Genomic DNA, 13,189 nt, shown 5'->3' on the forward strand with positions numbered 1-13,189 from the left:
ACTGAGCAGAAAAACTGAGAAGAAAAACTTAGAAAAAATCTGTGAAAAAAACTGAGCAAAAAACTAAGAAAAACAACTGAGAAAAAGTAAGAAAATAAAATGTGAAAAACTGATAAGAAAAACTGAAAAAATAAGACTGAAAAAACTGAAGAAAAACTTAGAAAAAAACTGTGAAAAAAACTGTGAATTAAAAGAAGAACTTAGAAGAAAAACTGAGAAAAAAACTGACTAGAAAAACTGAGCAGAAAAACTTAGAAAAAATCTGTGAAAAAAACTGAGCAAAAAAACTAAGAAAAACAACTGAGAAAAAGTAAGAAAATAAAATGAGAAAAACTGAGAAGAAAAACGGAGAAAAAAAACTGTGAAAATAAAACTAAGAAAAAAACTGAGAAAAAAACGACGAATAACTGAGAAGAAAATCTGAGAAAATCTGAGCGAAAAACAGAGCAGAAAAACTGAGAAGAAAAATGGAGGAAAAAAACTGAGAAGAAAAACTGAGAAAAAAAGACTGAAAAAACTGAAGAAAAACTTTAAAAAACTGTGAAAAAAAACTGAAAAAAAGAAGAACTGCGAAGAAAAATTGAGAAAAAACTGACTAGAAAAACTGAGCAGAAAAACTGAGAAAAAAAACTATTTAAAAAAACTAAAGAAAAACGGAGGAAAAAAATTGAGAAGAAAAACTGAGAAAAAAAACTATTTAAAAAAACTGAAGAAAAACGGAGGAAAATAACTGAGAAGAAAAACTGAGAAAAAAACTGACTAGAAAAACTGAGCAGAAAAACTGAGAAAAAAAATTATTTAAAAAAACTGAAGAAAAACGGAGGAAAAAAACTGAGAAGAAAAACTGAGAAAAAAAGACTGAAAAAACTGAAGAAAAACAGAAAAAAACTGTGAAAAAAAACTGTGAAAAAAAAGAAGATCTGAAAAGAAAAACTGAGAAAAAAACTGACCAGAAAAACTGAGCAGAAAAACTGAGAAATAAAACTCTTTTAATAAAACTGAAGAAAAACGGAGGGAAAAAAACTGAGAAGAAAAACTGAGATAAAAAGACTTAAAAAACTGAAGAAAAACAGAAAAAAACTGTGAAAAAAGAAGAACTGAGAAGAAAAACTCAGAAAAAAACTGACTAGAAAAACTGAGCAGAAAAACTGAGAAAAAAAACTATTTAGAAAAACTGAAGAAAAACGGAGGAAAAAAACTGAGAAGAAAAACTGAGAAAAAAAGACTGAAAAAACTGAAGAAAAACAGAAAAAAACTGTGAAAAAAACTGTGAAAAAAAAGAAGATCTGAGAAGAAAAACTGAGAAAAAAAACTGACTAGAAAAACTGAGCAGAAAAACTGAGAAAAAAAACTCTTTAAAAAAAACTGAAGAAAAACGGAGGGAAAAAACTGAGAAGAAAAACTGAGATAAAAAGACTGAAAAAACTGAAGAAAAACTTAGAAAAAAACGGTGAGAAAAACTGAAAAAAAAGAACTGAGAAAAAAACCGACTAGAAAAACTGAGCAGAAAAACTGAGAAGAAAAACTTAGAAAAAATCTGTGAAAAAAACTGAGCAAAAAAACTAAGAAAAACAACTGAGAAAAAGTAACAAAATAAAATGAGAAAAACTGAGAAGAAAAACGGTGAAAAAAAACTGTGAAAAAAAACCTAAGAAAAAAACAGAGAAGAAAAACTGAGAAAAAAAGACTGAAAAAACTGAAGAAAAACTTAGAAAAAAACGGTGAAAAAAACTGAAAAAAAAGAACTGAGAAGAAAAACTGACCAAAAAAAACTGACTAGAAAAACTGAGCAGAAAAACTGAGAAGAAAAACTTAGAAAAAATCTGTGAAAAAAACTGAGCAAAAAACTAAGAAAAACAACTGAGAAAAAGTAAGAAAATAAAATGTGAAAAACTGATAAGAAAAACTGAAAAAATAAGACTGAAAAAACTGAAGAAAAACTTAGAAAAAAACTGTGAAAAAAACTGTGAAATAAAAGAAGAACTTAGAAGAAAAACTGAGAAAAAAACTGACTAGAAAAACTGAGCAGAAAAACTTAGAAAAAATCTGTGAAAAAAACTGAGCAAAAAAACTAAGAAAAACAACTGAGAAAAAGTAAGAAAATAAAATGAGAAAAACTGAGAAGAAAAACGGAGAAAAAAAACTGTGAAAATAAAACTAAGAAAAAAACTGAGAAAAAAACGACGAATAACTGAGAAGAAAATCTGAGAAAATCTGAGCGAAAAACAGAGCAGAAAAACTGAGAAGAAAAATGGAGGAAAAAAACTGAGAAGAAAAACTGAGAAAAAAAGACTGAAAAAACTGAAGAAAAACATTAAAAAACTGTGAAAAAAAACTGAAAAAAAGAAGAACTGCGAAGAAAAATTGAGAAAAAACTGACTAGAAAAACTGAGCAGAAAAACTGAGAAAAAAAACTATTTAAAAAAACTAAAGAAAAACGGAGGAAAAAAATTGAGAAGAAAAACTGAGAAAAAAAACTATTTAAAAAAACTGAAGAAAAACGGAGGAAAATAACTGAGAAGAAAAACTGAGAAAAAAACTGACTAGAAAAACTGAGCAGAAAAACTGAGAAAAAAAATTATTTAAAAAAACTGAAGAAAAACGGAGGAAAAAAACTGAGAAGAAAAACTGAGAAAAAAAGACTGAAAAAACTGAAGAAAAACAGAAAAAAACTGTGAAAAAAAACTGTGAAAAAAAAGAAGATCTGAAAAGAAAAACTGAGAAAAAAACTGACCAGAAAAACTGAGCAGAAAAACTGAGAAATAAAACACTTTTAATAAAACTGAAGAAAAACGGAGGGAAAAAAACTGAGAAGAAAAACTGAGATAAAAAGACTTAAAAAACTGAAGAAAAACAGAAAAAAACTGTGAAAAAAGAAGAACTGAGAAGAAAAACTGAGAAAAAAACTGACTAGAAAAACTGAGCAGAAAAACTGAGAAAAAAAACTATTTAGAAAAACTGAAGAAAAACGGAGGAAAAAAACTGAGAAGAAAAACTGAGAAAAAAAGACTGAAAAAACTGAAGAAAAACAGAAAAAAACTGTGAAAAAAACTGTGAAAAAAAAGAAGATCTGAGAAGAAAAACTGAGAAAAAAACTGACCAGAAAAACTGAGCAGAAAAACTGAGAAATAAAACTCTTTTAAAAAAACTGAAGAAAAACGGAGGGAAAAAAACTGAGAAGAAAAACTGAGATAAAAAGACTTAAAAAACTGAAGAAAAACAGAAAAAAACTGTGAAAAAAAACTGTGAAAAAAAAGAAGATCTGAAAAGAAAAACTGAGAAAAAAACTGACCAGAAAAACTGAGCAGAAAAACTGAGAAATAAAACTCTTTTAATAAAACTGAAGAAAAACGGAGGGAAAAAAACTGAGAAGAAAAACTGAGATAAAAAGACTTAAAAAACTGAAGAAAAACAGAAAAAAACTGTGAAAAAAGAAGAACTGAGAAGAAAAACTCAGAAAAAAACTGACTAGAAAAACTGAGCAGAAAAACTGAGAAAAAAAACTATTTAGAAAAACTGAAGAAAAACGGAGGAAAAAAACTGAGAAGAAAAACTGAGAAAAAAAGACTGAAAAAACTGAAGAAAAACAGAAAAAAACTGTGAAAAAAACTGTGAAAAAAAAGAAGATCTGAGAAGAAAAACTGAGAAAAAAAACTGACTAGAAAAACTGAGCAGAAAAACTGAGAAAAAAAACTCTTTAAAAAAAACTGAAGAAAAACGGAGGGAAAAAACTGAGAAGAAAAACTGAGATAAAAAGACTGAAAAAACTGAAGAAAAACTTAGAAAAAAACGGTGAGAAAAACTGAAAAAAAAGAACTGAGAAAAAAACCGACTAGAAAAACTGAGCAGAAAAACTGAGAAGAAAAACTTAGAAAAAATCTGTGAAAAAAACTGAGCAAAAAAACTAAGAAAAACAACTGAGAAAAAGTAACAAAATAAAATGAGAAAAACTGAGAAGAAAAACGGTGAAAAAAAACTGTGAAAAAAAACCTAAGAAAAAAACAGAGAAGAAAAACTGAGAAAAAAAGACTGAAAAAACTGAAGAAAAACTTAGAAAAAAACGGTGAAAAAAACTGAAAAAAAAGAACTGAGAAGAAAAACTGACCAAAAAAAACTGACTAGAAAAACTGAGCAGAAAAACTGAGAAGAAAAATTTAGAAAAAATCTGTGAAAAAAACTGAGCAAAAAACTAAGAAAAACAACTGAGAAAAAGTAAGAAAATAAAATGTGAAAAACTGATAAGAAAAACTGAAAAAATAAGACTGAAAAAACTGAAGAAAAACTTAGAAAAAAACTGTGAAAAAAACTGTGAAATAAAAGAAGAACTTAGAAGAAAAACTGAGAAAAAAACTGACTAGAAAAACTGAGCAGAAAAACTTAGAAAAAATCTGTGAAAAAAACTGAGCAAAAAAACTAAGAAAAACAACTGAGAAAAAGTAAGAAAATAAAATGAGAAAAACTGAGAAGAAAAACGGAGAAAAAAAACTGTGAAAATAAAACTAAGAAAAAAACTGAGAAAAAAACGACGAATAACTGAGAAGAAAATCTGAGAAAATCTGAGCGAAAAACAGAGCAGAAAAACTGAGAAGAAAAATGGAGGAAAAAAACTGAGAAGAAAAACTGAGAAAAAAAGACTGAAAAAACTGAAGAAAAACTTTAAAAAACTGTGAAAAAAAACTGAAAAAAAGAAGAACTGCGAAGAAAAATTGAGAAAAAACTGACTAGAAAAACTGAGCAGAAAAACTGAGAAAAAAAACTATTTAAAAAAACTAAAGAAAAACGGAGGAAAAAAATTGAGAAGAAAAACTGAGAAAAAAAACTATTTAAAAAAACTGAAGAAAAACGGAGGAAAATAACTGAGAAGAAAAACTGAGAAAAAAACTGACTAGAAAAACTGAGCAGAAAAACTGAGAAAAAAAATTATTTAAAAAAACTGAAGAAAAACGGAGGAAAAAAACTGAGAAGAAAAACTGAGAAAAAAAGACTGAAAAAACTGAAGAAAAACAGAAAAAAACTGTGAAAAAAAACTGTGAAAAAAAAGAAGATCTGAAAAGAAAAACTGAGAAAAAAACTGACCAGAAAAACTGAGCAGAAAAACTGAGAAATAAAACACTTTTAATAAAACTGAAGAAAAACGGAGGGAAAAAAACTGAGAAGAAAAACTGAGATAAAAAGACTTAAAAAACTGAAGAAAAACAGAAAAAAACTGTGAAAAAAGAAGAACTGAGAAGAAAAACTGAGAAAAAAACTGACTAGAAAAACTGAGCAGAAAAACTGAGAAAAAAAACTATTTAGAAAAACTGAAGAAAAACGGAGGAAAAAAACTGAGAAGAAAAACTGAGAAAAAAAGACTGAAAAAACTGAAGAAAAACAGAAAAAAACTGTGAAAAAAACTGTGAAAAAAAAGAAGATCTGAGAAGAAAAACTGAGAAAAAAACTGACTAGAAAAACTGAGCAGAAAAACTGAGAAAAAAAACTCTTTAAAAAAAACTGAAGAAAAACGGAGGGAAAAAACTGAGAAGAAAAACTGAGATAAAAAGACTGAAAAAACTGAAGAAAAACTTAGAAAAAAACGGTGAGAAAAACTGTGAAAAAAACTGAGCAAAAAACTAAGAAAAACAACTGAGAAAAAGTAAGAATATAAAATGGGAAAAACTGATAAGAAAAACTGAAAAAATAAGACTGAAAAAACTGAAGAAAAACTTAGAAAAAAACTGTGAAAAAAACTGTGAAATAAGAGAAGAACTCAGAAGAAAAACTGAGAAAAAAACTGACTAGAAAAACTGAGCAGAAAAACTTAGAAAAAATCTGTGAAAAAAACTGAGCAAAAAAGCTAAGAAAAACAACTGAGAAAAAGAAAGAAAATAAAATGAGAAAAACTGATCAGAAAAACTGAGCAGAAAAACTGAGAAAAAAATCTATTAAAAAAACTGAAGAAAAACGGAGGAAAAAAATTGAGAAGAAAAACTGAGAAAAAAAACTATTTAAAAAAACTGAAGAAAAACGGAGGAAAAAAACTGAGAAGAAAAACTGAGAAAAAAAGACTGAAAAAACTGAAGAAAAACTTTAAAAAACTGTGAAAAAAAACTGTGAAAAAAAGAAGAACTGAGAAGAAAAACTGAGAAAAAAACTGACTAGAAAAACTGAGCAGAAAAACTGAGAAAAAAAATTATTTAAAAAAACTGAAGAAAAACGGAGGAAAAAAACTGAGAAGAAAAACTGAGAAAAAAAGACTGAAATAACTGAAGAAAAACAGAAAAAAACTGTGAAAAAAAACTGTGAAAAAAAAGAAGATCTGAGAAGAAAAACTGAGAAAAAAACTGACCAGAAAAACTGAGCAGAAAAACTGAGAAATAAAACTCTTTTAATAAAACTGAAGAAAAACGGAGGGAAAAAAACTGAGAAGAAAAACTGAGATAAAAAGACTTAAAAAACTGAAGAAAAACAGAAAAAAACTGTGAAAAAAGAAGAACTGAGAAGAAAAACTGAGAAAAAAACTGACTAGAAAAACTGAGCAGAAAAACTGAGAAAAAAAACTATTTAGAAAAACTGAAGAAAAACGGAGGAAAAAAACTGAGAAGAAAAACTGAGAAAAAAAGACTGAAAAAACTGAAGAAAAACAGAAAAAAACTGTGAAAAAAACTGTGAAAAAAAAGAAGATCTGAGAAGAAAAACTGAGAAAAAAACTGACTAGAAAAACTGAGCAGAAAAACTGAGAAAAAAAACTCTTTAAAAAAAACTGAAGAAAAACGGAGGGAAAAAACTGAGAAGAAAAACTGAGATAAAAATACTGAAAAAACTGAAGAAAAACTTAGAAAAAAACGGTGAGAAAAACTGAAAAAAAAGAACTGAGAAAAAAACCGACTAGAAAAACTGAGCAGAAAAACTGAGAAGAAAAACTTAGAAAAAATCTGTGAAAAAAACTGAGCAAAAAAACTAAGAAAAACAACTGAGAAAAAGTAAGAAAATAAAATGAGAAAAACTGAGAAGAAAAACGGTGAAAAAAAACTGTGAAAAAAAACCTAAGAAAAAAACAGAGAAGAAAAACTGAGAAAAAAAGACTGAAAAAACTGAAGAAAAACTTAGAAAAAAACGGTGAAAAAAACTGTGAAAAAAACTGAGCAAAAAACTAAGAAAAACAACTGAGAAAAAGTAAGAAAATAAAATGTGAAAAACTGATAAGAAAAACTGAAAAAATAAGACTGAAAAAACTGAAGAAAAACTTAGAAAAAAAATGTGAAAAAAACTGTGAAATAAAAGAAGAACTCAGAAGAAAAACTGAGAAAAAAACTGACTAGAAAAACTGAGCAGAAAAACTGAGAAGAAAAACTTAGAAAAAATCTGTGAAAAAAACTGAGCAAAAAACTAAGAAAAACAACTGAGAAAAAGTAAGAAAATAAAATGGGAAAAACTGATAAGAAAAACTGAAAAAATAAGACTGAAAAAACTGAAGAAAAACTTAGAAAAAAACTGTGAAAAAAACTGTGAAATAAAAGAAGAACTCAGAAGAAAAACTGAGAAAAAAACTGACTAGAAAAACTGAGCAGAAAAACTTAGAAAAAATCTGTGAAAAAAACTGAGCAAAAAAGCTAAGAAAAACAACTGAGAAAAAGAAAGAAAATAAAATGAGAAAAACTGATCAGAAAAACTGAGCAGAAAAACTGAGAAAAAAATCTATTAAAAAAACTGAAGAAAAACGGAGGAAAAAAACTGAGAAGAAAAACTGAGAAAAAAAGACTTAAAAAACTGAAGAAAAACTTAGAAAAAAACGGTGAAAAAAACTATGAAAAAAAAGAACTGAGAAGAAAAACTGAGAAAAAAACTGACTAGAAAAACTGAAGAAAATCTGTGAAAAAAACTGAGCAAAAAAACTAAGAAAAACAACTGAGAAAAAGTAAGAAAATAAAATGAGAAAAACTGAGAAGAAAAACGGAGAAAAAAAAATTTGAAAATAAAACTAAGAAAAAAACTGAGAAAAAAACGACGAATAACTGAGAAGAAAATCTGAGAAAATCTGAGTGAAAAACAGAGCAGAAAAACTGAGAAGAAAAACGGAGGAAAAAAACTGAGAAGAAAAACTGAGAAAAAAAACTATTTAAAAAAACTGAAGAAAAACGGAGGAAAAAAACTGAGAAGAAAAACTGAGAAAAAAAGACTGAAAAAACTGAAGAAAAACTTTAAAAAACTGTGAAAAAAAACTGTGAAAAAAAGAAGAACTGAGAAGAAAAACTGAGAAAAAAAATTATTTAAAAAAACTGAAGAAAAACGGAGGAAAAAAACTGAGAAGAAAAACTGAGAAAAAAAGACTGAAAAAACTGAAGAAAAACAGAAAAAAACTGTGAAAAAAAACTGTGAAAAAAAAGAAGATCTGAGAAGAAAAACTGAGAAAAAAACTGACCAGAATAACTGAGCAGAAAAACTGAGAAATAAAACTCTTTTAAAAAAACTGAAGAAAAACGAAGGGAAAAAAACTGAGAAGAAAAACTGAGATAAAAAGACTTAAAAAACTGAAGAAAAACAGAAAAAAACTGTGAAAAAAGAAGAACTGAGAAGAAAAACTGAGAAAAAAACTGACTAGAAAAACTGAGCAGAAAAACTGAGAAAAAAAACTATTTAGAAAAACTGAAGAAAAACTGAAAAAAAAGAACTGAGAAGAAAAACTGACCAAAAAAAACTGACTAGAAAAACTGAGCAGAAAAACTGAGAAGAAAAACTTAGAAAAAATCTGTGAAAAAAACTGAGCAAAAAACTAAGAAAAACAACTGAGAAAAAGTAAGAAAATAAAATGGGAAAAACTGATAAGAAAAACTGAAAAAATAAGACTGAAAAAACTGAAGAAAAACTGTGAAAAAAACTGTGAAATAAAAGAAGAACTTAGAAGAAAAACTGTGAAAGAAACTGTGAAAAAAAAGAACTGAGCAGAAAAACTTAGAAAAAATCTGTGAAAAAAACTGAGCAAAAAAACTAAGAAAAACAACTGAGAAAAAGTAAGAAAATAAAATGAGAAAAACTGAGAAGAAAAACGGAGAAAAAAAACTGTGAAAATAAAACTAAGAAAAAAACTGAGAAAAAAACGACGAATAACTGAGAAGAAAATCTGAGAAAATCTGAGCGAAAAACAGAGCAGAAAAACTGAGAAGAAAAATGGAGGAAAAAAACTGAGAAGAAAAACTGAGAAAAACTGTGAAAAAAAACTGAAAAAAAGAAGAACTGCGAAGAAAAATTGAGAAAAAACTGACTAGAAAAACTGAGCAGAAAAACTGAGAAAAAAAACTATTTAAAAAAACTAAAGAAAAACGGAGGAAAAAAATTGAGAAGAAAAACTGAGAAAAAAAACTATTTAAAAAAACTGAAGAAAAACGGAGGAAAAAAACTGAGAAGAAAAACTGAGAAAAAAAGACTGAAAAAACTGAAGAAAAACTTTAAAAAACTGTGAAAAAAAACTGTGAAAAAAAGAAGAACTGAGAAGAAAAACTGAGAAAAAAACTGACTAGAAAAACTGAGCAGAAAAACTGAGAAAAAAAATTATTTAAAAAAACTGAAGAAAAACGGAGGGAAAAAACTGAGAAGAAAAACTGAGAAAAAAAGACTGAAATAACTGAAGAAAAACAGAAAAAAACTGTGAAAAAAAACTGTGAAAAAAAAGAAGATCTGAGAAGAAAAACTGAGAAAAAAACTGACCAGAAAAACTGAGCAGAAAAACTGAGAAATAAAACTCTTTTAATAAAACTGAAGAAAAACGGAGGGAAAAAAACTGAGAAGAAAAACTGAGATAAAAAGACTTAAAAAACTGAAGAAAAACAGAAAAAAACTGTGAAAAAAGAAGAACTGAGAAGAAAAACTGAGAAAAAAACTGACTAGAAAAACTGAGCAGAAAAACTGAGAAAAAAAACTATTTAGAAAAACTGAAGAAAAACGGAGGAAAAAAACTGAGAAGAAAAACTGAGAAAAAAAGACTGAAAAAACTGAAGAAAAACAGAAAAAAACTGTGAAAAAAACTGTGAAAAAAAAGAAGATCTGAGAAGAAAAACTGAGAAAAAAACTGACTAGAAAAACTGAGCAGAAAAACTGAGAAAAAAAACTCTTTAAAAAAAACTGAAGAAAAACGGAGGGAAAAAACTGAGAAGAAAAACTGAGATAAAAATACTGAAAAAACTGAAGAAAAACTTAGAAAAAAACGGTGAGAAAAACTGAAAAAAAAGAACTGAGAAAAAAACCGACTAGAAAAACTGAGCAGAAAAACTGAGAAGAAAAACTTAGAAAAAATCTGTGAAAAAAACTGAGCAAAAAAACTAAGAAAAACAACTGAGAAAAAGTAAGAAAATAAAATGAGAAAAACTGAGAAGAAAAACGGTGAAAAAAAACTGTGAAAAAAAACCTAAGAAAAAAACAGAGAAGAAAAACTGAGAAAAAAAGACTGAAAAAACTGAAGAAAAACTTAGAAAAAAACGGTGAAAAAAACTGTGAAAAAAACTGAGCAAAAAACTAAGAAAAACAACTGAGAAAAAGTAAGAAAATAAAATGTGAAAAACTGATAAGAAAAACTGAAAAAATAAGACTGAAAAAACTGAAGAAAAACTTAGAAAAAAAATGTGAAAAAAACTGTGAAATAAAAGAAGAACTCAGAAGAAAAACTGAGAAAAAAACTGACTAGAAAAACTGAGCAGAAAAACTGAGCAGAAAAACTGAGAAAAAAATCTATTAAAAAAACTGAAGAAAAACGGAGGAAAAAAACTGAGAAGAAAAACTGAGAAAAAAAGACTTAAAAAACTGAAGAAAAACTTAGAAAAAAACGGTGAAAAAAACTATGAAAAAAAAGAACTGAGAAGAAAAACTGAGAAAAAAACTGACTAGAAAAACTGAAGAAAATCTGTGAAAAAAACTGAGCAAAAAAACTAAGAAAAACAACTGAGAAAAAGTAAGAAAATAAAATGAGAAAAACTGAGAAGAAAAACGGAGAAAAAAAAATTTGAAAATAAAACTAAGAAAAAAACTGAGAAAAAAACGACGAATAACTGAGAAGAAAATCTGAGAAAATCTGAGTGAAAAACAGAGCAGAAAAACTGAGAAGAAAAACGGAGGAAAAAAACTGAGAAGAAAAACTGAGAAAAAAAACTATTTAAAAAAACTGAAGAAAAACGGAGGAAAAAAACTGAGAAAAAAACTGACTAGAAAAACTGAGCAGAAAAACTGAGAAAAAAAACTATTTAGAAAAACTGAAGAAAAACGGAGGAAAAAAACTGAGAAGAAAAACTGAGAAAAAAAGACTGAAAAAACTGAAGAAAAACAGAAAAAAACTGTGAAAAAAACTGTGAAAAAAAAGAAGATCTGAGAAGAAAAACTGAGAAAAAAAACTGACTAGAAAAACTGAGCAGAAAAACTGAGAAAAAAAATCTCTTTAAAAAAAACTGAAGAAAAACGGAGGGAAAAAACTGAGAAGAAAAACTGAGATAAAAAGACTGAAAAAACTGAAGAAAAACTTAGAAAAAAACTGTGAAAAAAACTGTGAAATAAAAGAAGAACTTAGAAGAAAAACTGAGAAAAAAACTGACTAGAAAAACTGAGCAGAAAAACTTAGAAAAAATCTGTGAAAAAAACTGAGCAAAAAAACTAAGAAAAACAACTGAGAAAAAGTAAGAAAATAAAATGAGAAAAACTGAGAAGAAAAACGGAGAAAAAAAACTGTGAAAATAAAACTTAGAAAAAAACTGTGAAAAAAACTGTGAAATAAAAGAAGAACTTAGAAGAAAAACTGAGAAAAAAAGACTGAAAAAACTGAAGAAAAACTTAGAAAAAAACGGTGAGAAAAACTGAAAAAAAAGAACTGAGAAAAAAACCGACTAGAAAAACTGAGCAGAAAAACTGAGAAGAAAAACTTAGAAAAAATCTGTGAAAAAAACTGAGCAAAAAAACTAAGAAAAACAACTGAGAAAAAGTAAGAAAATAAAATGAGAAAAACTGAGAAGAAAAACGGTGAAAAAAAACTGTGAAAAAAAACCTAAGAAAAAAACAGAGAAGAAAAACTGAGAAAAAAAGACTGAAAAAACTGAAGAAAAACTTAGAAAAAAACGGTGAAAAAAACTGTGAAAAAAACTGAGCAAAAAACTAAGAAAAACAACTGAGAAAAAGTAAGAAAATAAAATGTGAAAAACTGATAAGAAAAACTGAAAAAATAAGACTGAAAAAACTGAAGAAAAACTTAGAAAAAAAATGTGAAAAAAACTGTGAAATAAAAGAAGAACTCAGAAGAAAAACTGAGAAAAAAACTGACTAGAAAAACTGAGCAGAAAAACTGAGAAGAAAAACTTAGAAAAAATCTGTGAAAAAAACTGAGCAAAAAACTAAGAAAAACAACTGAGAAAAAGTAAGAAAATAAAATGGGAAAAACTGATAAGAAAAACTGAAAAAATAAGACTGAAAAAACTGAAGAAAAACTTAGAAAAAAACTGTGAAAAAAACTGTGAAATAAAAGAAGAACTCAGAAGAAAAACTGAGAAAAAAACTGACTAGAAAAACTGAGCAGAAAAACTTAGAAAAAATCTGTGAAAAAAACTGAGCAAAAAAGCTAAGAAAAACAACTGAGAAAAAGAAAGAAAATAAAATGAGAAAAACTGATCAGAAAAACTGAGCAGAAAAACTGAGAAAAAATTCTATTAAAAAAACTGAAGAAAAACGGAGGAAAAAAACTGAGAAGAAAAACTGAGAAAAAAAGACTTAAAAAACTGAAGAAAAACTTAGAAAAAAACGGTGAAAAAAACTATGAAAAAAAAGAACTGAGAAGAAAAACTGAGAAAAAAACTGACTAGAAAAACTGAAGAAAATCTGTGAAAAAAACTGAGCAAAAAAACTAAGAAAAACAACTGAGAAAAAGTAAGAAAATAAAATGAGAAAAACTGAGAAGAAAAACGGAGAAAAAAAAATTTGAAAATAAAACTAAGAAAAAAACTGAGAAAAAAACGACGAATAACTGAGAAGAAAATCTGAGAAAATCTGAGTGAAAAACAGAGCAGAAAAACTGAGAAGAAAAACGGAGGAAAAAAACTGAGAAGAAAAACTGAGAAAAAAAACTATTTAAAAAAACTGAAGAAAAACGGAGGAAAAAAACTGAGAAGAAAAACTGAGAAAAAAAGACTGAAAAAACTGAAGAAAAACTTTAAAAAACTGTGAAAAAAAACTGTGAAAAAAAGAA

This window comes from Pristiophorus japonicus, chromosome 29 (assembly GCF_044704955.1).
Source record: "Pristiophorus japonicus isolate sPriJap1 chromosome 29, sPriJap1.hap1, whole genome shotgun sequence".
NCBI classification, from domain to species: domain Eukaryota; kingdom Metazoa; phylum Chordata; class Chondrichthyes; family Pristiophoridae; genus Pristiophorus; species Pristiophorus japonicus.